Source organism: Eretmochelys imbricata, chromosome 13 (genome assembly GCF_965152235.1).
Source record: "Eretmochelys imbricata isolate rEreImb1 chromosome 13, rEreImb1.hap1, whole genome shotgun sequence".
Lineage (NCBI taxonomy): Eukaryota > Metazoa > Chordata > Testudines > Cheloniidae > Eretmochelys > Eretmochelys imbricata.
In genome coordinates, this window is record NC_135584.1 from 37,203,650 (window position 1) to 37,230,706 (window position 27,057).

Here is a 27,057-nt window from a genome sequence, read left to right on the forward strand (position 1 = left end):
AGAGTCAGGAGAACTAACAATAAATGCAGTGATTCACTTTTTCACTCATGATTTTCCTTGTCTTTCTAGGAGACCCAGCATGAACTATTCCTAACCTAGGGGATTCATTCCCCACGGGGCTGAAACCAGACCATGGTTACACCTGCAAGGTACAACAATTGGCTGTGGGTCCGAGGCTGGGGGCATTCGTTCAATTCCCAGAAAGGTAACACTTCATTGTTTTGCAACTTCATTTTTATTCATTGCTGGTGAAGAGGCAGCGAGCAAAATGAGCAGGCCACATGGAAGGGCAGGGAAGGGGAGGTTAGAAGGAGGCTCTCAGAGCTGTCATTTCATCTGAAATCAGTTCAGGACATTTGCTAATTTCCTTTCCCATGAACAAACTCCCTCTGGCCTTGCCCGTCTTGGGAACATGTTGTTTGGAATGGGAAGTGGCCAGTGCAGGGTAACTAACACACGGGAAAGGCCCAGTGAGGACAGGGCAGGCTGCAGTTTTAACACAACTTAGTAAATCAGGTAACAATGTGGGCCTTCCCTAAATTGTCACTCGATCAGTTGAAATGGGGAAGACCTACAAACTTCCGAGTCCTCATGTCCGTTACTCCAGGGGCAAATAAACCAGCTGTTTCCGAAGCGAAGAGGCAGCCTATGAGATGGGATTTCCAAGGGAGCCAACGAGATCTGGCCTTGAACCTGGCTTCTAACTCCCCTAGGCTCCCTGCCTTGATGCTCATGGGTTGGACACTGCCTGAGCAGAGCGATAGCTGTGGGATTCAGCCTTGGGGGAGCTCAGCCCCTCTGTGAAGCAGCCCCTAGATCTGGGCCTCTCCAAAGGAAAGACGTGGCATTGCTCCAGCCCCTGCAGCGATTCCCAGCGTGGCTCAAGGCTTCAGCCTCCTCCTCATCGCCCAGATCCAGGGGATAAAGGTGGAGACTCTAGTACACACTGCTGGGGCCGGGGGGTCCCATCCTCGGATCCCCAAGAGACAATGCCTTGGGTTGTTCCCTGGTACACCAGGGGGCCCCCAGAGTCACCCTGTGAAATGAAACAAGAGACAGTTAATTAACAGGTCTCAGCAGCATCCCCTGCAAGCCCAGCCAGTCTCAGCATCACATCCTCCCATCCCTGGCAGCCACCTGGTCTCCGCCTCCTCTGGAAGAAGACCAGCTATTTTCCCATTCATTTGTACAACACCAAGTGCAGCGGGGACTGACCTCTGATCTTCTCTCTGCAGCCCGACTGCAACATCACCAGGCTCTTAAATAATAACAATTTGTCAAGGGAGCTTGAAGGCAGGAGGAGATTTACTTGGAAAGAACTTTTGCCCTTCTCTGGGTCCCCCCTCACATAATGGTGGAGGCGTGATAGTCACGGTAGAGCCCATCAGGATTCCTCAGACACACAGCATCCTGCATCACCACCATGTCCACCTCCCATAGCGTGGCTGAGGTCAGCTCATTCTGTGCACTAGTCCAGCCCCAGCCGGCGACACTGCACACAGTCCCTGGACACAATCGATGATCATAGAATCATAGAATAGAATATCAGGGTTGGAAGGGACCTCAGGAGGTCATCTAGTCCAACCCCCTGCTCAAAGCAGGACCGATCCCCAATTAAATCATCTCAGCCAGGGCTTTGTCAAGCCTGACCTTAAAAACTTCTAAGGAAGGAGATTCCACCACCTCCCTCGGTAACGCATTCCAGTGTTTCACCACCCTCCTAGTGAAAAAGTTTTTCCTAATATCCAACCTAAATCTCCCCCACCACAACTTGAGACCATTACTCCTTGTTCTGTCATCTGCTACCACTGAGAACAGTCTAGATCCATCCTCTTTGGAACCCCCTTTCAGGTAGTTGAAAGCAGCTATCAAATCCCCCCTCATTCTTCTCTTCCACAGACTAAACATCCCCAGTTCCCTCAGCCTCTCCTCATAACTCATGTGGATGATGGGCCAGGGGCAGAAGAATGAGCCCGACATGTTCACCGAGCCGTGCTTTGTGCCCCAGCTACAAACAAGAGGGGACACAGGGACCAGGGTCAATACAATGGTCAGAGACGATGATGGGCAGAGACATCCCGATCCAAGAAGAGAGAAATTAGAGCCAATGCAAAGCCAGAGTCACTGGCAGTGAGGAGATGGGATTGGGGCAGTACCTGCAGCAGCATGAGGTCACAGGTGTGGGGTGGTGGGATGGGGGCGGTACCTGCCGCAGTGGGAGATCACTGGGGATGGGTTGATGGGATGGGGGGGGGGTACCTGCAGTAGTGTGAACTTCTTGGGGCAGAGTTATACAAATAGGGTGATACATGGAGCAGCATGATGTCATTTTCATGCATTTCATCATTGTATTCTTTGTGGGGGATTCAGTGACGTACCCCAATCTCCTGCCTCCCTGCTTCATCTATTTCAGCATTGTGGGCCCCCAGCAGCACAGTGATGGTGCTGTGAAATACAAGGGGATGCAGGTGCTGCAGACCGGCCAATACAATGGATTCAGTCATGGGCCGTTAACCTCCTCAAAGTGGGTGGGTCTCACAGTCGTCTTGGTCTCAGGATCAATGTACAGAAGCCATTATAAGCTTATTTAGGTAACAAGGAAGCTGAATCACTAGAATCATCACCCATCACACAGGCCTGGCCTACACTTAAAACTTAGCTATGTAGGTTAGGGCTGGGAAAACCCACATCCCTGCCCAAAGTAGCTATGCTGGTAACCCCCCAGTGTCAAGGTAGCTCTGTTGATGGAAGAGGGCCTCTGTCAATGTAGCTAACATTATTTGGGGAGGTGGTGTTCCTACACCAGCAGAAAAAACCTGTTTTGTCTGAGTATACTGCATCAGCTCTAGAGCGCTGGACTGATACAGGCTGTGTCATGTAGACATAGCCACAAGCATGTCAGAGGAGTAGAAGCTGAAGTGTTTGACCCAAGGGGTTTCCCTGGGGATCAATCTAGCAAACACAGGGGCTGGGGCATTGATCGGTGGAGCTGTGTGTGTCTGTGAGAAGCAGCAGAAAGACCAGAGAATCTGCCAGAGAAGGAACCAGTCACATCCAAAGAAGCATGGGTAGCGTGACCCTGCTCTGAGCCTGGGGAGAGAGATTTTGGGCAGATTGCTGGCTGAAGGAGGCTTGGGTCTGGGAGTAAAGAAACAGTCACTTGTTGTTTCATTCCAACTGCGTTCAGAGAAACAGGACTTTGGACATGCTTTGCAAATAAACAGGAAATAATAGACCTAATGCTACAATCGATTTTTCCTCCTAAGGAAACATCCTGCAACACACCACTTGCTGCTCAGGCCAAGGGGGGTAACCATTCCTGGAGCAGCAGATCAGGCTATCTGTTGCCGACACCTTCTGTACCCAGCCCAATATTAGTGGCCCAAAATGACAAGAGGCAAGCCCCAGGACAGGGGCTAGCTGGTTCATGGGGCAGGGAATGGCACCTTTCCAGGGGAACTTGTTCAGATATGCCCCAGGACAGGGATCGGCTTGCTCAGGGATGGCAGTTGGTGCATTTCTTACCCCAGGTTGCAGTTACAATGAGCCGCTGTCACCACCACGTTCTCCTGGATCCAGTGTAGTAGTAGGATTTTATGTTTGTATTTTGTATAATTTAGAATGAAGGATAAAGAATAATAATGTAGTGTGTATTAAATGTATTGATGTATGATTTGACCATATCCTGGCAGCCACCCTTTTTGAATAGCAGAAAGGAATGGCCTAATGAACCATTGATAGAGATGCATCAGCCAGAATCTGTGTTTGGACTGATTTCAAGGCAGTAACAGACCTTTTAGGGTCACCACTTTGTTGTAGGTTTAGCATTTTAAAATAAGTAAAAGAATGCAATGATTGGTTTTCTTTTGCTTTGCAACTTGAAGTTCCCGTTCAAAATGTTCTGTGTAAATCAGTTCTGGTTTGTGTGTGATGTGTTAAAAAATAAGAGTGAAGGTCATCACCGAACCAGATGTTCTAGGGAGGAACTGAAGACAGATGCAAGGGTGCCAGGAGGCTGCAACACGCCCCTATTGAAATGTCAGAGGAGGGCAGATTGGCGACTCTAAAGATGAGACAGGCACCTATCAATGGGGACAAGATAGCGGTGATCACACTAGCATGGGGTAACTCCTTGAGAGACTTGATGAAAGAACAAGATAAAGGATGAGAAAACAATTTAAGAAAACAAGCATTAATCAAACCACAATTGATTACAGCATAACGGTGCAAAACTCATTGGTCCCAATGAAGGAAAATCACTATATAAACAGGGGGCCTTGCCATGAAACTTTGGGTTCATCCTGTCAAGACTTCCCCGGACCATCGTGTCGTGACCGACAGAACCTGGCTCCTACCTATCTGTGATCAACCTAGCTGGCCACTAGATTGATCCAGACTCTGGACTGGTAACTATAACATCGACTGGTGGGCACTGTGTGTGTGTTTGTGTGTGTGTGTGTGAATGCATATAGTAATTGTTGTATCTTCAATGAACGTGGTGTATTGCCTTTTCCCCTGAAAAAGATCCCATGTGCTTCTTATAAGCATAACACAGGAATCTTCCACCGCCTCCTTCTCCATCTCCTCTTGTCTCTATATTCACAAAGGCCATGTAGGGTCTGGAGTGACGCCCAGCCTCCCATCCCCTGATGATCTCCCCTGGCAGAGAGAGGGGAGGGGTAAAACTCCCCTGCTTTGGGACAACATGAGGCTGGACAGTTTAACCAAGGACCCCAGTTCCACCCCCACCATCATCCTCAACCTCTGCTGCCCCAGATTGGCCCCTCAACCAGCCAGCCCAGTTTCCCTGCCTCCTTCTCCTGGATCAACCCCTTGACCCAGCTAATGTGGAAATCACTGACAATCCCCTCCCACCCCACTGAGTTCACTGGAGAATCCCATTGAGGCCAGTGGTTGTGGAGCTCTCTTGAAACTCTGCCCCACATGTCTCAGATCAGCTGTGCCCCTCCCCTCCATCATTGGGGTTTTGGTCTTTCCAGACCCACCCTGCCCTTGCAACACCCGCCCCATAAATCAGCTGTAAGCACAATGACTCTGGCAGGCCCCCCAGCAGCCTAGGACTTGGAGGAGCAGATCTATGCCAGGCCATGGAGGTGCCTGGCTCTGACCAGCTACCAGAATGGCCCCTTGGGGCACAGAGAGGTTAGGGCAGCCCCAAGGTCACTGTGCCCTGCACAGATGGCCAGAGGAGTCAGCTGCGTTTGGAGCACTGCTGTGCTGGCTACTGGTGCAGGAAGAGTCTGTCTCCAACCAGGGTTGGAAATTGGGGTGGGTTCCCAATCGTGCTGATGCAATAGCCTCCCACCTCTGTGGTTGACCCCAGCCCTGGGGCACAGTCCTTGAACTAAAGGGGCAAGGCTGTTAGCTGGCAGCAGTAGGAGGTTATTACTTTGCATGTGGCCCCCAGGGGATGTCACACGCCCACGGTCTGTGGCTGATGTTCTTTGGTGAAAAGCTTCCCTAGTGCAGACAGGAACCCCATGGATCTATGGAAACAGCTTCCCCCCCTCTGCTCCCCATTCCACCAGCCCACAGATGCCCAGCCCACCCCACCCAAGATGTGTGTGAGGAGAACCTGCCTCCTTTCAGAGCTCCCCAGGATTGCTGTATTGGGGGAGCAGCCACAAGTCCTTTCACCAAGCCATGTGCAGGCTATGCTCCCTGTGCGACCCCCCCCCCACCAATACTCAGCAGCTCGAGCCTTGGGGGGCAGAGGAATGGCCATGGGGAGCAGGAGTAGCAGCAGCATCCTCTTCACCAGAGCAGGGAAGGAGAAGGTGCTTCAAACACAGCCCCAGGGGTTTTATAGACATGGCTGGGGCGGAACACGAAACCTCAGCATCAAACTCTCTGCTGTGTGGCTCTCTGAACACCTTCTCGCGTGGGCGGGGAGAAGGGTCAGGCGCTGCTGAGTCTGCACAGCTGGGCATCTTCTGGGGATGCTCAGCAACTGGAGCCTGGCACAGCAGGGGCTGGCCCATGCCCCATTGTGCACAGCTGGAGCCCTGCAGCCTCTGTCTCCATGCACATTTGGTGCTGAGCTGGGGGACGTGAGTTTGCTGCTAACACTAGAGACACTAGAGTCTCTCCCCGCCTATTGTAGTGGGGGCTGTGCTTAACCTGAACTCATCTCAGCTCTGGATGGGAACATGGCCTTTTGATCCTTCTCACATCTCCCCACACCATGAGAGAGACAGGGGGAAGTGCTGAGGTCAGAGAGACCAAACACTGCATATCAAGGTGTTGGTGATAGCAGGGCCTCTCACGCGTACCGTGCTGAGGCCGGGAAAATACAACCCATTGAGCCAGCCAGTTCTCTTCCCTGGGACCATATGGGAGCGGCGGCTCCTAGAGGGAAAAGGCCCCAGGTTCAATTTGCCACCACCCCTGAGCCAGCCAGTCCCCCGCTATGTGGCCAGATCAGAGATAGCGCTGCCTGGACAGGAAAAGCCCCATGTCCCATTCCCTGCCCCCTCACCAAGGTAGCGGCTCACATCCCCAGTTGGTGTCAATGGGGCATAGCTCCATTGGGGTCAATGGGCCAGTTCCCAGCTGGGGTCAGTGGGCCATAGCCAGTGGTGAGCTGGAGCCGGTTCGCACCAGTTCACTGGAACAGGTTGTTTAATTTAGAAGCCCTTTTAGAACTGTTTGTTCTGTGAGGGAGAACTGGTTCTAAAAGGGCTTCGAAATTTAACCAGCCAAAAGTGGTACCTTAGGCGCCGACTCCACGGGTGCTCCAGCCCTGGAGCACCCAAGGGGAAAATTTGGTGGGTGCACCCACCGGCAGCTCCCCGCCTCACCCCTGGCCCCAGCTCACCTCCGCTCCGCCTCCTCCCCTGAACGCGCCGCCCCCCGCTTCTCCGCCCCCGCCCCTCCAGGCTTCCCGCGAATCAGCTGTTCGCGCGGGAAGCCGGGGCAAGCTGAGAAGCAGGCGGTGGCTTCCCGCTCAGACCCAGGGAGGTGGAGGTGAGCTGGGGGGCACGAGGAGGGCCACCCGCACCACAGCAGGTAACCCGGGGGAGGCGCGCAGGGGAATCGCTCCCCGCCCCAGCTCACCTCCGCCACCCTCGGCCTGAGCGGGAACCCGCCCCCTGCTTCTCAGCCCTCCCCGGCTTCCAGCCGAACAGCTGATTCGCGGGAAGCCAGCGGGGGGTTGGGGGGCGCGGAGAAGCAGAGCGGGGCGGTGCGTTCAGGGGAGGAGGCAGAGGCGGAGCGGAGGTGAGCTGGGGCCGGGTGCGGGGCAGGGCGGGGAGCTGCCGGTGGGGGCTCTGCACCCACCAAATTTCCCCCGTGGGGGCTCCAGGCCCGGAGCACCCATGGAGTCAGTGCCTAAGGAGCCACTTTTGATGTGATCAGTGGGGGGAGCGGCCGCTCCCCCTGCTCCCCCCCAGCTATACTCCCCCACCCCTAGGAACCAGAGGGACCTGCCGGATGCTTCCTGGGAGCTGCCCCAGGTAAGCACCCCCGGGACTCCCCACCTCGCCCCCCGGCAGGTCCCTCTGGCTCTTAGGGGCGGGGTGGACACCCACTACAGTGGCCCATGAGACCCTCCTGCCCAGTTCTTGGGGAAGTCAGGGAACAGGGGAGGGGGGTAGATGGGGCAGGGGTCCTGGGGGGGCGTCAAGGAACGTGGGGAGTTGGATGGGGCAGGAGTCCCCGGGGGGCGGGGGTGGGCAACAACCTCCTCGTGGGATGAGGAGGGAACCCGTTGTTAAGATTTTGGCAGCTCATCACTAGGCGCAGCAGTGCAATAACCCGCAGGGTAACTCTCAGCAGTTAGGGGTCTCCCCTCCCAAGCGGTGGGAGAACCCCGCGGTGTTTGTTACACGGCCGGAGACAGACTCTGTTTAACAGGAATTGCCCTAAATACAGAGAAGGAAACACCGTGAAGGTGGGAAGGTTTCTGTCACATTGATGCTGAGCTCTTCGTAGAGCCGGAGAGGTGACAGCCAGCGGGGACCATCAGACCATCTCCTCTGCCCCCACCCCCATACAGTGCGGGCCAGAGCGCCCAGCCCAGGGGATCTGAATGACGTTTTCTGGAAATTTCTCATTCAAATCCCTTCAGTGGCTGGGCCAGTGTCAGGCTCAGAGACGCTGCTGCCAAGGCCTGCGCTGGATTCTCCATCCCTGGTGATGTCCCTGGATAGTCCCTGGATTCTCCATCCCTGGGACTATTTAGAAAAGCTGGACGTGCACAAGTCCATGGGGCCGGACGAGTTGCATCCGAGAGTGCTGAAGGAATTGGCAGCTGTGATTGCAGAGCCATTGGCCATTATCTTTGAAAACTCGTGGCGAACCGGGGAAGTCCCGGATGACTGGAAAAAGGCTAATGTAGTGCCAATCTTTAAAAAAGGGAAGAAGGAGGATCCTGGGAACTACAGGCCAGTCAGCCTCACCTCAGTCCCTGGAAAAATCATGGAGCAGGTCCTCAAAGAATCAATCTTGAAGTACTTGCATGAGAGGAAAGTGATCAGGAACAGCCAGCATGGATTCACCAAGGGAAGGTCATGCCTGACTAATCTAATCACCTTTTATGATGAGATTACTGGTTCTGTGGATGAAGGGAAAGCAGTGGATGTATTGTTTCTTGACTTTAGCAAAGCTTTTGACACGGTCTCCCACAGTATTCTTGTCAGCAAGTTAAGGAAGTATGGGCTGGATGAATGCACTATAAGGTGGGTAGAAAGCTGGCTAGATTGTCGGGCTCAACGGGTAGTGATCAATGGCTCCATGTCTAGTTGGCAGCCAGTGTCAAGTGGAGTGCCCCAGGGGTCGGTCCTGGGGCCGGTTTTGTTCAATATCTTCATAAATGATCTGGAGGATGGTGTGGATTGCACTCTCAGCAAATTTGCGGATGATACTAAACTGGGAGGAGAGGTAGATATGCTGGAGGGCAGGGATAGGATACAGAGGGACCTAGACAAATTGGAGGATTGGGCCAAAAGAAATCTGATGAGGTTCAATAAGGATAAGTGCAGGGTCCTGCACTTAGGATGGAAGAATCCAATGCACCGCTACAGACTAGGGACCGAATGGCTAGGCAGCAGTTCTGCGGAAAAGGACCTAGGGGTGACAGTGGACGAGAAGCTGGATATGAGTCAGCAGTGTGCCCTTGTTGCCAAGAAGGCCAATGGCATTTTGGGATGTATAAGTAGGGGCATAGCCAGCAGATCGAGGGACGTGATCGTTCCCCTCTATTCGACATTGGTGAGGCCTCATCTGGAGTACTGTGTCCAGTTTTGGACCCCACACTACAAGAAGGATGTGGATAAATTGGAGAGAGTCCAGCGAAGGGCAACAAAAATGATTAGGGGTCTAGAACACATGACTTATGAGGAGAGGCTGAGGGAGCTGGGATTGTTTAGCCTGCGGAAGAGAAGAATGAGGGGGGATTTGATAGCTGCTTTCAACTACCTGAAAGGGGGTTCCAAAGAGGATGGCTCTAGACTGTTCTCAATGATAGCAGATGACAGAACGAGGAGTAATGGTCTCAAGTTGCAGTGGGGGAGGTTTAGATTGGATATTAGGAAAAACTTTTTCACTAAGAGGGTGGTGAAACACTGGAATGCGTTACCTAGGGAGGTGGTAGAATCTCCTTCCTTAGAGGTTTTTAAGGTCAGGCTTGACAAAGCCCTGGCTGGGATGATTTAACTGGGAATTGGTCCTGCTTCGAGCAGGGGGTTGGACTAGATGACCTTCAGGGGTCCCTTCCAACCCTGATATTCTATGATTCTATGATTCTATGTGTAACTCAAGACAGGATGTTTCTCTAACAGCTCTGCTCTAGTTCAAGCCGGGATTAGCTCAGGGCCGTCCCAGGGCCAGGGCTATTCAGGGGTCAGATGGGAGGAGCACCGTGGTCTCCTCTTCTGGCCTTTTAATGGACTAATCTATCAAAGGAATGTGGCTTTCCTATTGCAGCAGGTTGGGGTGGAGGGATGCAGGGCAACTGAGGTCAGCTCTGGGAATCTCTCTCATGCCTCTGGCTCAGACAAATCTGGCCTTTAGCCAGACACGGATCAGCATTACGGCATCGCCCGGTACCGGGGAGTGCTGCCGAGCACTGCACTTGTTGCCAGATGGAGAGAGCCAGACAAAGGGGAGTGTGGAGACACACAGATCAATTTCGTCTGCATCTGCTCTACAGCCCCTGGGTTTGGAGGTGGGGATGGGGTGAATGTAATTCCAGACTTATAGGTGTTACAGCCCCACACCCTCTAACCAGAGACCTGCCCTGCCCTGGTAGACCCAGCGCCTGCCCCAGATGTCTTGGGTCAGGAGGGAATTGATTGCTGGAGACATTTGTATCAGATATGTACTGATTGCAGAGCACTAAAAATGGGAAGTGAAATTAACAAGAAGTGTGGTGGAGGGGCTGGGGAGGGGGGGTGCTGCAGGGCCTGGAACTGCCTGACTGAGGTGCTGTGAGTTGGGGGGCAGCAGTGTGGCCTAGCAGCCACAGTTCCTAGTTCTGAGGCTGGGTGACTTTGGACAAGTCATGGCCCCTCTCTGTGCCTCAGTTTCCCCATCTGGGAATAATGATCCCAACCACCTTTGAAAAGTGCTTTGAGATCTGCTGAAAGAAAGGTATGGCTCAGATCCTTAAACATACTTAGGGACCTGGTGATTTCAATGGAAGTTAGAATACTCAACACCTCTGAGGATGTGGGCCTAGATGTTCTTATTTAGCACTAATTTGTTTATGGCTCATCCCAGCTTCCTTTCATCCCCCCCACTGCCTTTATCCTCCCCCAATCCTGGATCATTCACACACAGAGAGCCCAATCTACAGGCCAGTGGTAGAAAAGGAAGTGTGAATTGTTCAAAGAAAATGTTTTTTTATTCAAAAACAGCTTTTTTCCCTCAAGTGCCATTTGTTTTTCAAATAAAGGTTCGTTTTCAATATTTTCCAAACATTTGGAATATTCTTTATTTTGTCCCAATATAGCTCAGCAATGATTTCCAGGTTCCCGTGATCTGGGTTTTTCCTACCTCCAGTCAGTATCACAATAATAAATCGTTTCAATGTGCTATTGTCATGGTCTGTTTAATTCGGCTAGCCATGCTTTGTGGTATTATATTGGCCATCTAAAACACATGGCCTTGTTCCTATTCCCTGATTCGGTGAAAGTTTTAAAGCCAGTCAATGACACGCTGCAGCTAGGAATAAGAACATAAGAACGGCCATACTGGGTCAGACCAAAGGTCCATCAAGATGAGTATCTTGTTCTCTGACAGTGGCCAATGGCAGGTGCCTCGAAGGGAATGAACAGACAGGTTATCATCAAGTGATCCATGCCCTGTCACCCAATCCCAGCTTCTAGCAAACAGAGGCTAGGAACACCATTCCTGCCCATCCTGGCTAATAGCCATTGATGGACCTAACCTCCATGAATCTATCTAGCTCCCTTTTGAACCCCGTTATAGTATTGGCCTTCACAACACCCTCTGGCAAGGAGTTCCAGAGGCTGACAGTGCATTATGTGAAAACATACTTTCTTGTCTTTGTTTTAAACCTGCTACCTATTAATTTCATTTGGTGGCAACTTGTTCTTGTATTATGAGAAGGAGTAAATAACACTTCCTTATTTACTTTCTCTATTCCACTCATGATTTTATAGACCTCTATCATATCCCCCCTTAGTCACCTCTTTTCCAAGATGAAAAGCCCCAGTCTTATTAATCTCTCCTCATTCTATACCCCTAATCATTTTTGTTGCCCTTTTCTGAACCTTTTCCAATTCTAATAGATCTTTTTTGAGATGGGGCGACCACATTGGCAAGCAGTATTCAAGGTGTGGGCATATCATGGATTTAGATAGAGGCAACATGATATTTTCTGTCTTATTATCTATCCCCTTCTTGATGATTCCCAACATTCTGTTCACTTTTTTGACTGTGGCTGCACATTGAGTGGATGATTTCAGAGAACTATCCACAATGACTCCAAGCTCTCTTTCTTGAGTGGTAACAGCTAATTTAGACCCCATCATTGTCTATATATAATAAGGATTATGTTTTCCAATGTGCATTACTTTGCATTTATCAACATTAAATTTCATCAGCCGTTTTGTTGCCCAGTCACCCAGTTTTGCAAGATCCTTTTGTAGCTCTTCGCAGTCTGCCTGGGACTTAACTATCTTGAGAAGTTTTGTATCATCTGCAAATTTTGCTACTTCACTGTTTACCCCTTTTTCCAAATCATTTATGAATATGTTAAATAGGTCTGGGCCCAGTACAGATCCCTGGGGGACACCACTATTTACCTCTTTCCATTCTGAAAACTGAGTATTTATTCCTACCCTTGGTTTCCTATCTTTTAACCAGTTACCAATCCATGAGAGAACTTTCCCTCTTATCCCATGACTGCTTATTTTGCTCAAGAGCCTTTGGTGAGGGACCTTGTCAAAGACTTTCTGAAAATCTAAATACACTATATCCACTGGATCTCCTTTGTCCGCATGCTTGTTGGCCCCTCAAAGAATTCTAGTAAATTGGCGAGGCATGATTTCCCTTTACAAAAATCATGTTGATTCTTCCCCAACAAATTGTGTTCATCTATGTATCTGACAATTTTGTTCTTCACTATAGTTTCAACCAGTTTGCCCAGTACTGAAGTCAGATGTACCGGCTTGTTATTGCCAGGATCACCTCTGGAGCCCTTTTTAAAAATTGGCATCACATTAGCTATCCCCCAGTCATTTGGTACAGAAGCTGATTTAAATGATAGGAAGTGAGCTGTAGCTCACGAAAGCTCATGCTCAAATAAATTGGTTAGTCTCTAAGGTGCCACAAGTACTCCTTTTCTTTTTGCGAATACAGACTAACACGGCTGTTACTCTGAGACTACAGTGAGTAGTCCTGCAATTTCACATTTGAATTCCTTCAGAACTCGTGGGTGAATACCATCAGGTCCTGGAGACATATTACTGTTTAGTTTATCAATTTGTTCCAAAACCTCGTCTAATGACACCTCAATTTGGGACAGTTTCTCAGATCTGTCACCCAAAAAGAATGGCTCAGGTTTGGGAATCTCCCCCACATCCTCAACAGTAAAGAACGATGCAAAGAATTCATTTAGTTTCTCTGCAATGGCTTTATCATCTTTGAGTGCTCCTTTTGCACCTTGATTGTCCAGTGGCCCCACCGGTTGTTTAGCAGGCTTTCTGCTTCTGATGTATTTAAAAAAAATTGCTCTTACTTTTGGAGTCTTTGGCTAGCTGTTCTTCAAATTCTTTTTTGGTCTTTCTAATTATATTTTTACACTTCATTTGCCAGAGTTTATCCTCTTTTATATTTTCCTCATTAGGATTGATCTTCCACTCTTTAAAGGATGTCTTTTTTCCTCTCACTGCTTCTTTTACTTTGTTGTTTAACCACGGAGGCTCTTTTTTGGTTCTCTTAATATGTTTTTTAAATTGGAGTACACATTTAAGTTGAACCTTTATTATGGTGTCTTTAAAAAGTTTCCACACAGCTTGCAGGGATTTTACTTTCGGTGCTGGACCTTTTCATTTCTGTTTCACTAACCTCCTCATTTTTGTGTAGTTCCCCTTTCTGAAATTAAATGCTACAGTGTTGGGTAGCTGTGGAGTTTTCCCCGCCACAGGGATGTCAATTTTAATTATATTATGGTCACTATTACCAAGGGGTCTAGCTATAATCACCTCTTGGACCTGATCCTAAGCTCCGCTTAGGACTAAATCAAGAATTGCCTCTACTCTTGTGGATTCCAGGACTAGCTGCTCCAAGAAGCAGTCATTTAAGGTGTCAAGAAACTTTATCTCAGCATCCCTTCCTGAGGTGACATGTACCCAGTCAGTACGGGGATAGTTGAAATCCCCCATTATTATTATTGAGTTTTTTATTTTAATAGCCTCTCTAATCTCCCATGGCATTTCAGAGTCACTAACACCATCCTGGTTAGGTGCTCTGTAATGTAGCCCTACTGCTATATTTTTATTTTTCAAGCATGAAATTACTATCCATAGAGATTATATAGTACAATTTAGTTCATTTAAGATTTTTACTTCATTTGTTTCTGTGCTTTCTTTCGCAAATAGTGCCACTCCCCCACCAGCACGACCTGTTCTGTCCTTCCGAAATATTTTGTATCCTGGTAATACTGGGTACTGGTAGAAAACCAGTTCAGTATTTGTAGAGGGCTTATGGAATTCAACAGAGAAAATTCTAACTTTGCTCCAGAATCCCCTAGGCTGATGTAAAACCCTATACAAAAGTGGGAATTCTAACAACTCAGGAGGAAAGGTCGTCACCGAATATTGTTCAGGGGTAATGGTGCGTGTGGATCGGACAGAGACAACAGAAACAGAGAGACCCTGGGACAGAAGCAAGTCAGACGCAAAGTAAAAAGCCAGGCAGACGCAACGTGTTAGGGGGCTGGAGCACATGACTTATGAGGAGAGGCTGAGGGAACTGGGATTGTTTAGTCTGCAGAAGAGAAGAAATGAGGGGGGATTTGATAGCTGCTTTCAACTACCTAAAAGGGGGTTCCAAAGAGGATGGATCTAGACTGTTCTCAGTGGTGGCAGATGACAGAACAAGGAGTAATGGTCTCAAGTTGCAGTGGGGGAGGTTTAGGTTGGATATTAGGAAAAACTTTTTCACTAGGAGGGTGGTGAAGCACTAGAATGGGTTACCTAGGGAGGTGGTGGAATCTCATTCCTTAGAGGTTTTTAAGGTCAGGCTTGACAAAGCCCTGGCTGGGATGATTTAGTTGGGGATTGGTCCTGCTCTGAGCAGGGGGTTGGACTAGATGACCTCCTGAGGTTCCTTCCAACCCTGATATTCTATTATTCTATGATTCTATGAACGTGGAGGCACAGGAATATGGCCTTGAGAGACACAGCCTAGAGAAGAAGCTTTTTGGACATAAGAGTCTTGTCTGGAAAGGCAGGCTCAGGACAGTGAACAAAGGAGCTGTCTGCTGCTGTTTGATTCCGACTGTACTCAAAGAAACAGGACTTCAGATATTCCTTGTATTCCTTGTATATATTCCAGATTGCATCAAAGGAAATACCAGACTCTATTGTCAATTTCTGTTCCCAACTGGAACAACCGCAGCGCCCCAAACATTGACTAGCCGCTTGGGTGGACAATAGAATAGAATAAAACATTGATGGGGTATTTCTAGCCACAAGGCAATTTCAGGACTGAGCCATTCAGAGCATTTCTCTAACCCTAGGAAAAAATATTCTGATCTAAAGCACCTCAGGGGTTCCACCCAGGCAAGGATCCCAGTATGGCTAAGTTGGCCATTTAAAGGAGAATGTCTCCTTTAACTCATCTTCATTGGAGATGATGCCCTAGAACACCCCTTCACACACCAGGGGCCCACTGGAATCGCCCTGCCAGTAAGGAGAATAACATCGATGACTGGCATTTCCCAGCCCAGCCTGTCCTCCAGAAATCTCAGATGGCATGTGGGACAGTTGCTCTCTGCTGCTGAAGGCTCAGCCCTTTTTGCCAAAAAGAACCGTCCTGGAAATGGGTCAGCAGAGAGAGAAATCTAGAGCTGCACAGCATGATGTAACCATGGAAATGGCAGTTTCTACAAAATTTAAATATTCCACAGAAAAAAATGAATTTTCAATTTTTGCTTTAGGAAAATTGAAAGGAAATATTTCATTTTGGGTCTGTTCAACCTGAATCAGAATATTTTGCTTTTAAAAAAATGTCCTGAAACATTTAGTTTGGAATCAGTTCAACAAGGTGTTAAACTGCTTTCTCCTTACCATGCATTGGCTTATGGGAGTTGTTGTTCAGGTCTTCATTCTCTCCTAAGGACATGGCTCCCTGGAGCAGTATATCTCCCATAATGCAACTCGGATTTGCTTCTGACTGAGCTCTTTGGGGCATCATGGGAATTACATGACTCAGTGCATTGTGGGAGATGTAGTCCCCACAGGGACTACAGGGAGTACATAAGGGAAAATAGAGGCCTGAACTACAACTCCCAGAAGGTAATGTTCTGATAAGGATCTGCTTCTTAATGTTGATCTCATTTGAAATGAAGCATTTCAGGTGAGGTCAACAAACCAAAATCCTACAATCATAGAAATGTTGGACTGGCAGGGACCTAGAGAAGTCATCTAGTCCAGTCTCCTGCACCGAGGCTGGACCAAACAAACCTAGACCATCCCTGACAGATGTTTGCCCAACCTGGTCTTGAACACCTCCCATGAAAGGGGTTCCACAACCTCTCTAGTCAACCTGTTCAGGAGCTTAACTATCCTTAGGGTTAGAGAGTTTTTTTATGGAGAACATTCGATCACTGTCCTCTTTATAACAGCCCTTAACGTATTTGACAATGGTTATCATGTTCCCCCTTCAGCCTCATCTTCTCTAGCCTGAATATGCAGAATTCTTTCAGCCTTTCCTCCTAGATAAGGCTTTCTAAATCTCTGAACTTTTTTTTGTTCTTGTTTCTCTCCTCTGGACTCTCTCCAGTTTATTCACACGGAAGGAAATGTTTCAATCTGTTCATATCTCATCATGTTTCATTTTGATTAAAAAATGTTGCAATGAAACATTTCAACATTTGTGAGTCAAGTCTGCTTTTGGAATTTCCGTTCTGCCAAAAATGTTCTTTGAAAACAAAGATTGAAATGTTGCTATTTCCTGTGAGATGGGAACACTGATTCTCCCTCAGCTCCAGTGCCATCCTGGCCCAAGGGACATCAACAGCAAAGCTCCCATCCACATGTATGAGGCCAGGATTTCACCCAGGGTCCTATCTGTTGGGTGGCCTCAGGGTTGAGTTCACCAGTAGAGCCTCCAGTGAAGGTGAAGAGTAGAGATGGTCAGAATACATGGTGGTGTGGGGGATTCCCCTTTTTCATCAACCTTTTCCCTGGAACCGTTTGCTAAAAAATCAAAGCCCAACAATGTCTCGTCATGGTGCATCATGGGAGGTGTATTTCAGGTGCCTCATGCCCTTATGGAAACACAGGACTGGAAGGGCCCTACCGAGTCCAGTTCCTGCTGTCTCAGGCAGCCCTGTTTTATCATCCCATCAGTAAACTTATCAAGCTCTGTCTGCATCCTTGTTAGGTTGTTCCCCCCCCACCCCACCCTACTCCACTCCAACTGCTCCCATTGGAGGTTGTTCCAGAACCTTCTCCCTCTGATGGTTACAAACCTTCTTCTCATCTCCAGCCTCCATTGATCCCTGCCACATTTATCTCCATTTGATTTGTCCTTTAGCTTCAACAGCTTGTCTCCCTCCCTGGTATTCCCTCCCCCTCCTCATGTATTTATAGAGCAATCAGACCCCGCTCTGCCTATGTTTTAGGCTAACCTAGCCTATGTGTTTTATTCCCCTTTCATCAGACTGTGTCTCCATTCAACTGATCATCCCACCAGCCATTCTCGGCACCTGCTCCAGCCGGGATCCCTCTTTCTGGGACAGGGCTGCCCAGAACTATGCACCAGATTCCAGCTGAGCTCTGCCCGGTGCCTTCTCCACTGGCATTAAACCCTCTCTCTCTACCTGAGACACCTGACCTGCTCCATCCCAGGATAGCATGGTCCTTTCTCTCGGCCATGGCCCATGGTCATCCAGCAATCCATTGACACATCCAGGTCTCCGCCCTGCTCTGTTGCTTCCAGCTGATGAGCCCCTGACTCAGAGAAGTAATTCTTGTTATTTGTCTATGTGTGCATCAACCCATGTTACATTTCTTCCTGTTTCCACCAGCACCTTGCACAAGGCCACTAACACTGGAGATACCTCTCTGGAGACATCCTAGATACTGGTTTCCCTGGGTGGGCTGTATCTCCCATGATGCACCATGGGCTTCCTTCTTGGAGCACTGGAGCATGGGAGAGGCACGGTCATATTGGTTTCAACCAGCTCCTTGCACTGGAGCAGCTTAGTGTACCCCAAGTGGCTCTGGGTCGGGGGGATCTTTACCTGGAATGCTGATTTCTTGGTGGGGGGGAGCATGGTGATGGGGTTGTCATGGTGGTACCGGTCTCTGCACAGGCGGTCTGACACCACCTCCTGCTCCACCTCCTGCAGCCTGTCGGTGGTGGTGTTCACGCCGGTCTGACCCCACCCGGCCACGCTGCACTCGGAGCCTGGGCTGACGTGGTGATTGGCCTACAGCAGGCGGACGAGCACCACTGACTCGGTCAGCTCCGTGCCGTGCCACAGCCGCCATGGGCAGGAGAGAGAGAGAATGGACCCGGATCAGTGCATGGTTAGCAGCTGGCAAGGAGCAGCAACACCCAGGCAAAGTATGACTGTGAGTCCAAGGAGTGAGTGTGAGCTCACTGGGGGCAGGCTGATGGGATGGGAGCGGCACCTGCAGCAGTGTGAATTCAGTGGGGGTGGGCTGATTGGATCGGGGTGGTACCTGGAACAATGTGAGGTCACTGAGGGTGGGCTGATGGGATGGGGGCAGTACCTTCAGCAGCACGATGTCATTGTGAATGTTCTCCTTGTTGTAGTCCGGGTTGTGTGACAGGGCCGGATCCATGGCCAGTTCTATCCCAGGTTCATAAAGTCTGTGACTCCCAGGAAAACAAAGATGTTGCTGGAAAAGCCAAGGGGAGAATATGGGGGCTTTAGTGCCCATTGGACAGCGGGGTGGGGCGATCACAGCCCCTCTGGAAGGGACACCTGCCCTGCTCCTGGACCTGTGCAGATTTCTACCTACATTTGTGTGACTGAGTAACACAGAGACCATTTTATGCACCTACATATGGATGGACTTCCTCCTTCTCCTCTCTGGTTGGCCAAAGAGACCCCAAAAGACTGACCAATGGACTGCTCTGCTATTCGGGGTGACCCATCGTCCAGTTCTTGCATCCACAGTTCAAGAAAGACATTGATAAATTGGAGAGGGGTCAGAGAAGAGCCACACAAATGATGGAAAGGTTGGAAAGCCTGCCTTATACTGAGAAACTCAAGATAAATTGGTTTGAAATGCAGAGGGACTATACAGGATTCTGTTTGTTTTTATTTCTCAATGATTGTTTCATGATATGAATTTTTAACAAGGACTATAACTAACCATTGGAACAATTTACCGAAGGTCATAGAGGATTCTCCATCACTGACAATTTCTAAACAAGACTGGATTTTTTAAAGATCTGCTGTAGATCAAAAGGAATTATTTGGGAGACATTCTCTGACCTGTGTTGTACAGGAGGTCATATGAGATGATCACAATGATCTTGGACACGCTGAATCATTGAACTGCATATGGAAGAAGAAGGAAAATACCCATGGGAAGGTCTAAGGCCCTAACCTAGTTGTAACTTTGAGATAAGGTCACTGGAGTGAATAAAACATACAAATAAGAAAAGGATCAAAGAGTTTTTTATGCACCGTCACCATATCCTGGATACAGATGGAAGTAGCAAGAAGCCCAGATCTGCCTGTTCAAATAACCCTGGAGAGAGAGGTCATTATGTGGGATGAAAGAGCTTGCTGAGTGCATCAGAGAAGATGTGGAAGTCCAGAAGGGTTCCCAGATGCTTGGCCTAGCCCCTCTGGACAGCTCCTTCCCTCCTCCAGGGTTAGCAGGACAGGAGAAGTAGTGGTGAGACTTCATGACAGAGACTGAATCTCTTCATCTTTCTTTAATCTCAGTATCTGGGTGTCCCCCGGTTGACTCTGCTCTTGGCCTAGTGAGTCCTCAAGGAACCATAACTTGGATTTTAACTAAGCCAGGCTCTCTGCCCGTTTCTCCTTCATAAGTCACATCAATGGCCGACGAGAACCTCCAACAATAACTTGAGGTGAGTGTATTGGATTCTTTAATCTAACACCCCCCAACAAAACTAGAACTAGCAGGGACCACATTCATAGAGCGCCATAAGGCAAAGGGCATCTTTAGTGCTCAGAGAATTAATGATGTGCAGAGTGAGAAATGTGCTAAGGACACGGAGCCATTGATGGCTGATGATTGTAAGTGAATGTAGTAGGAAATCCTAGGGATTGGATCAGTCTCTGGTGCAACAGCTGAGCCCCAGAGCTTATCTATGTCAATTGCCTACAGGGTTGTTCTGTTCAGTAGGGCTCAGGTCCCCAAAGGCAAGTAGGGGGCTTCTTGATTGATTAAGAACAGCCAAGTGTCTGGGTCTGTGAAGCGATGGCCAAGGGAAAAGACCTGAGAAGAAGCCACATTTCAACTGAGTGAAGTGACTCAATCACAGGGATTTGAATACAAAGGTCAGCTGGGATATTCACCATGGTAGTTTGGGGGGTTGGGCTTTAATATCTAACAGGCACCCAGGGAAATTTGTAATTTTCACATCCCATAAACATCTAGTCTTTGGGGCAACATATTGCCAGCTCCAGTCCTGCCCCAGGTTGCAGTTACAATGAGCCACCGTCACCACCACGTCCTCCCTGATCAGGAACCCTCTGCAACTTTCTGTTGTCCCAATTTGCACGTAGGCCATCCAGGTTCTGGAGCTGAGAGGGGCTTCCTGGCCCCCGATGACCCGATATGCAGTGAGACAGGGAGGGGTTCAAAAGGGAGTCTGGAGAGTAAGACCAAGAGCCCAGTGCAACCCCTAATCCATCAGCCCCATCCCCTGCTGGCCTGGATCAGCTCCTTTGCCCCCCCCCCAGCCTGGCCTCCCCCTGGATCATCCCCTCACCCCAACCAGCCTGGTCTCTACCCATAAACTTACCCGCTGTACATCTACATATTCCCACACTGACCTGTCCATCCATCCATCCATCCATCCATCCATCCCTTATCCCACACTCGCCCATCCATTCGTCTGTCTGTGGGGCCACACCCTGGCCATCTCCCCACTCAGAGAACTAGGCCAGGGATTCCTTATTGCTCCCCCTCCCCGGACCTATTTTCCCATCTCCTGACACCTGCCTGAGGCTGAGGGTTAATTCTATTCCCCTGCCCCTGGTGTGGGCTGCACTGCCCATGGGCCCAGATCTCCCCTCTCGCACCAGTAGAGCAGGGCAAAAGATTTTACACAATTGGTAAATTTTCCAAAAAATGCAACTTTGGGCTGTGACGTTGCACCCCGCAATGCTTTATAGGAATATGCTTATGAGTGTAAATATGACATAACTGGAATATGTTTTATGCTTGATAGGCCATGTAACATATCTTTGCAAAGGTTATGATCTACTGAATATATTCATCCTATTTGTATGCATGCATCATTTTTGTAATCGCAGTTGTGAATATTGGCTGTGTACCTGTTTGATTTTAAGTAGCCTCAGTGAAGCATTTGGTCAGCTTCTTGAGAAAAGTCTATTCTCAGTAAGTGCCCAATCAAAAAACACTTAAGTTGACAATGGACTTTGATAGATGCCAATCCACATCTGAGCTTTTCTGGGAACATTCGGGCTAACATGCGAACCATGGCGTTGCCTGTAAAGAACTGAGTCATGCATGGACATGTGACTTGCCCATGTGACTCCAAAAATCCATCTTGTAGCTGTGATTCTACACGGGGGAGAGAGGGGTTTCCATCCACAAGAGAGGGATTATATAAGCCCCTGGAAACACCTCCATTTTGTCTTCAGCTGGCTCAAGAGATAGCCTCTCCACCCCAAAGGATGCCTGAAAGAAACTGGAACAAAGGACAGTAACTACGGGGTGTGTGAGTGATTGCTGGACCCAGACTAGGAGGAAGTCTAGTCTGTCAAAGAAGCTTATTGGAACATCTCTGAGGGTGAGATTTACCTGCATTTAGTTTCCTATTGCACTAGGCTTAGACTTGGGTATGTTTTATTTTATTTTGTTTGGTAATTTACTTTGTTCTGTCTGTTATTACTTAGAACCACTTAAATCCTACTTTTTGTATTTAATAAAATCACTTTGTACTTATTAATTAACCCAGAGTAAGTATTAATAACCAGGGTGAGGGAAGGGGACAAACAGCTGTGCATATCTCTCTATCAGTGTTACAGAGGACGAAAAATTTATGAGTTAGAATATCAGGGTTGGAAGGGACCTCAGGAGGTCGTCTAGTCTAACCCCCTGCTCAAAGCAGGACCAATCCCCAATTAAATCATCCCAGCCAGGGCTTTGTCAAGCCTGACCTTAAAAAAAAGGAAGGAGATTCTACCACCTCCCTAGGTAACGCATTCTAGTGTTTCACCACCCTCTTAGTGAAAAAGGTTTTCCTAATATCCAACCTAAACCTCCCCCACTGCAACTTCAGACCATTACTCCTTGTCCTGTCCTCTTTTACCATTGAGAACAGTCTAGAACCATTTTCTCTGGAACAACCTCTCAGGTAGTTGAAAGCAGCTATCAAATCCCCCCTCATTCTTCTCTTCTGCAGACTAAACAATCCCAGTTCCCTCAGCCTCTCCTCATAACTCATGTGTTCCAGACCCCTAATCATTTTTGTTGCCCTTCGCTGGACTCTCTACAATTTATCCACATCCTTCTTGTAGTATGGGCCCAAAACTGGACACAGTACTCCAGATGAGGCCTCACCAATGTCGAATAGAGGGGGACGATCACGTCCCTCGATCTGCTCACTGTGCCCCTACTTATACATCCCAAAATGCCACTGGCCTTCTTGGCAACAAGGGCACACTGCTGACTCATATCCAGCTTCTCGTCCACTGTCACCCCTAGGTCCTTTTCCGCAGAACTGCTGCCTAGCCATTCGGTCCCTAGTCTGTAGCTGTGCATTGGGTTCTTCCGTCCGAAGTGCAGGACCCTGCACTTATCCTTATTGAACCTCATCAGATTTCTTTTGGCCCAATCCTCCAATTTGTCTAGGTCCCTCTGTATCCTATCCCTGCCCTCCAGCATATCTACCTCTCCTCCCAGTTTAGTATCATCCGCAAATTTGCTGAGAGTGCAATCCACACCATCCTCCAGATCATTTATGAAGATATTGAACACAACCGGCCCCAGGACCGACCCCTGGGGCACTCCACTTGACACCGGCTGCCAACTAGACATGGAGCCATTGATCACTACCCGTTGAGCCTGACAATCTAGCGAACTTTCTACCCACCTTATAGTGCATTCATCCAGCCCATACTTCTTTAACTTGCTGACAAGAATACTGTGGGAGACCGTGTCAAAAGCTTTGCTAAAGTCAAGAAACAATACATCCACTGCTTTCCCTTCATCCACAGAACCAGTAATCTCATCATAGAAGGCGATTAGATTAGTCAGGCATGACCTTCCCTTGGTGAATCCATGCTGACTGTTCCTGATCACTTTCCTCTCATGTAAGTGCTTCAGGATTGATTCTTTGAGGACCTGCTCCATGATTTTTCTGGGGACTGAGGTGAGGCTGACTGGCCTGTAGTTCCCAGGATCCTCCTTCTTCCCTTTTTTAAAGATTGGCACTACATTAGCCTTTTTCCAGTCATCTGGGACTTCCCCCGTTCGCCACGAGTTTTCAAAGATAATGGCCAATGGCTCTGCAATCACAGCCACCAATTCCTTTAGCACTCTCGGATGCAACTCGTCCGGCCCCATGGACTTGTGCATGTCCAGCTTTTCTAAATAGTCCCTAACCACCTCTTTCTCCACAGAGGGCTGCCCTCTATTCCCCATGTTGTGATGCCCAGCACAGTAGTCTGGGAGCTGACCTTGTTCGTGAAGACAGAGGCAAAAAAAGCATTGAGTACATTAGCTTTTTCCACATCCTCTGTCACTAGGTTGCCTCCCTCATTCATTAAGGGGCCCACACTTTCCTTGGCTTTCTTCTTGTTGCCAACATACCTGAAGAAACCCTTCTTGTTACTCTTGACATCTCTTGCTAGCTGCAGCTCCAGGTGCGATTTGGCCCTCCTGATTTCATTCCTACATGCCCGAGCAATATTTTTATACTCTTCCCTGATCATATGTCCAACCTTCCACTTATTGTAAGCTTCTTTTTTATGTTTAAGATCTGCTAGGATTTCACCATTAAGCCAAGCTGGTCGCCTGCCATATTTACTATTCTTTCGACACATCGGGATGGTTTGTCCCTGTAACCTCAACAGGGATTCCTTGAAATACAGCCAGCTTTCCTGGACTCCTTTCCCCTTCATGTTAGTCCCCCAGGGGATCCTACCCATCCGTTCCCTGAGGGAGTCGAAGTCTGCTTTCCTGAAGTCCAGGGCCCATATCCTGCTGCTTACCTTTCTTCTCTGTGTCAGGATCCTGAACTTGACCAACTCATGGTCACTGCCTCCCAGATTCCCATCCACTTTTGCTTCCCCCACTAATTCTTCCCAGTTTACCCTGTATAAGCTTTATACAGAGTAAAACGGATTTATTTGGGGTTTGGACCCCATTGGGAGCTGGGTATCTGAGTGCTGGAGACAGGAACACTTCTTAAGCTGTTTTCAGATAAGCCTGCAGCTTGTGTGGGATGTGGTTGAGACCTGGGTCTGTGTTTGCAGCAGGCAAGCGTGTCTGGCTCAGACAAGGCAAGGTACTGAAGTCTCAAGCTACCAGGGAAAACGGGCTCAGAGGAGGCACATCAGGTGGTAGTTCCCAAGTGGGTTTCTGTGACCCAGCCCGTCACAGGGGCATCATAAGAACCTGCCAATTCTGGTGGATTATTTTGGCTACAAAAATGGATTTTTTCCCTGGAAAAAATAGGTAACTTTTGTTCTGGGCACTGGGAAATAAAACGTCTCACCTTTCTGTTTTGAAATGTTGTTTTGTTTAGAAATGGAGTGAATTATTTTCTAAAAAAATAAATGTTTTATACAGTGAAAAACACCTCAGTAAAGTGACCTGAAATCAAACGAAAAAACACCCCCCAGTTTTTGGAGGAATGAAGTAAGCACCTGAAAGCAAATGGAAAAGAAAAAATAATTGGTTCTAGGTCAACATTTTGGTTCAAAACTCAGCTAATTAAAGAAAATAAGGGTGAAAAACACCTGAAGAGGACTGAAAATGAAACCCAAAAACAAAAAAAGAAAAATTTATTTCAGGTCAAAGGAAACACCCCAAAGGAAATGGAAAAAAAAAACAATTTTGCTTTGAAAGAAAGTCTTCTTAGGGTTTTCGCTTTGGTGAGAAAAAAATCATTTTTAGGCAGAACCTCACTTTTTCCCAAGTTTTCAGCCCCTGAACCAAAAACTCAGTGATTTGCTCAGCCCCACTCCCAGCATGAGCCCCCCAGGGCCAGGAAATCAACCAGTTTCTCAGCTCTACACCCCAGTATGAATCATCAGGGGCAGGAGAAAGGCCGCAGCCAGTGGGAGAAAGGTCGTGGAGAGCAGCAGCAGCAACATCCTTGGTACAAATCCAGGGGCTGGGACTTGTGGGTCTGTCTCAGCCCCGGGATTTATATAGAGTGGGCGGCGGGGAGATGATCCTGGGTAGAGGTGACCGGGGAAGTGCAGGGTCTGGTACCCAGCTACCAAGAAATTCCCCAGCAGCGATGTATCAAGGGTGGAGACTACTGAGAGGAAACATTGAGCCACATTCCCACCTGCATCAGAGGGGTTTCCTTCCTGCACTGGTGCCCTCCCTACCCCTGGCTGGAGATGTGGCCAGCTCTGAGGCCTCCCAGTTGCAGATGGCAGAATCCCCCCTTGTCTGTTCTGCCCCTGGATCCCTGGATCCTCAGATGTTTGGGCTGGCAGGGTCCATTGGACCATCCTGTCTGCCCTCCTGAGTGACCCTGGCTGGAAAACTTCACCCAACTCCCCCAGAACGAGCCCGGTCACTGGTGTTCAGCGAGCGCCTCTCCCAGCAAGGCAGCCAGGCTGGGTCTGACACCACCTGGAGATGGAGAAACCCCCCTGTCCCAGGGAGTTGGCTCCTTGGTTAATCCCACTCCCCATCCCATACTGGGGCCTCCTTCCCCTTTGGATTTGGTTGGGCTTCAGCTTCCCTCATTGGATCTTGCTCTGCCTTTCCCTGCTGGATTGAAGATCCCTTAGCACATGGCTTTGTCTCCCCACAAAAGAACTTGTTCCCTGAGCGCCAGGCGCCTGCCCTGTGACTCGTGAAGAAGCCAAACAAAGCAAGAGCTTTCAGTCTCTTCCTGCCAGGAGTTTTCTCCAGCCCTCCAATCATTTGCCTGGCCCCATCCTGCCCCATCTCCAGTTTGCTTCATCCCTTTTAAAGTGTTCACCCCATAAGTGGACGCAGGATCCCAGGATCTCCAGAAAATACCCTTTCCTGGCCCAGCTCATCACAGCCCTCTTTACACGGCCAAGGAAGGCACTATTCTCTTGTGGTGCAGCATGACACCAGGAGCCGGGGTGGGGAGCGAGGGAGGGTGTTAATTGGGTCGAAATAACTTTTGCCTGGAGAATTCTGCACCAGCAGGGATGGGAGAGAAGCTGCTTTAGGAAGGATCTTGATTCTCTTAGGTTTGGGTCTGCGGGTTCCGGAGATGCTGAAGGCAGCATCAAAATCCCTTAGCAACCTCTGCCTCCAAGAGAAATTGTAGGGCCAGATCATAAATTATGCTAAGCCCCCCAAGTCCGACTGGGGTCTCAGCAGCAGTGCAAGTCCAGAATCTATCTATCTATCTAGCTAGCTAGCTAAAGAGATCTCTGAGGCATTATTGGTTATCTTAGAGAATCATGGACGACGGGAGAGATCTCAGAGGACTGGAAAAGGGCAAAGATAGTACCTGTCTATAAAAAAGGGGAATAAGGGCAACCCAGGGAATTATAGACCAGTCATCTATATTTTGGTACCTGGAAAGAGAATGGAGCTAATAATCCAACACTCAGATCTCCATCCTTAGAGGTTTTAAGGCCCAGCTTGACCAAGCCCTGGCTGGTATGATTTACTAGGGTTTGGTCCTGCTTTGAGCAGGGGGTTGGACTAGCTGACCTCCTGAGGTCTCTTCCAACCCTAATCTTCTATGGATCTATGAGTCCATAATTTTAAGCACCAAAAAGAAAAGAAGGTAATAAGTAAGAGTTAACATGGATTTGTCAAGAACCAATCACGTCTAACCAACCTAGTATCCTTTGACAGGGTAGCAAGCCTAGTTGATAGGTGGGCAGCAGTACATGTGATTTATCTCAAGTTTAGTAAAGCTTTTGTTATGTCTCACATGACCTTCTCATAAACAAACTAGGGAAAT

The 27,057-nt window shown here is 48.7% G+C and overlaps 1 pseudogene; it reads right to left on the minus strand.

Moving 5' to 3' along the window:
• Positions 1-881: 881 nt before the first annotated feature.
• LOC144273231 (duodenase-1-like) lies at positions 882-25,240 on the minus strand (annotated as a pseudogene).
• Positions 25,241-27,057: the final 1,817 nt, after the last annotated feature.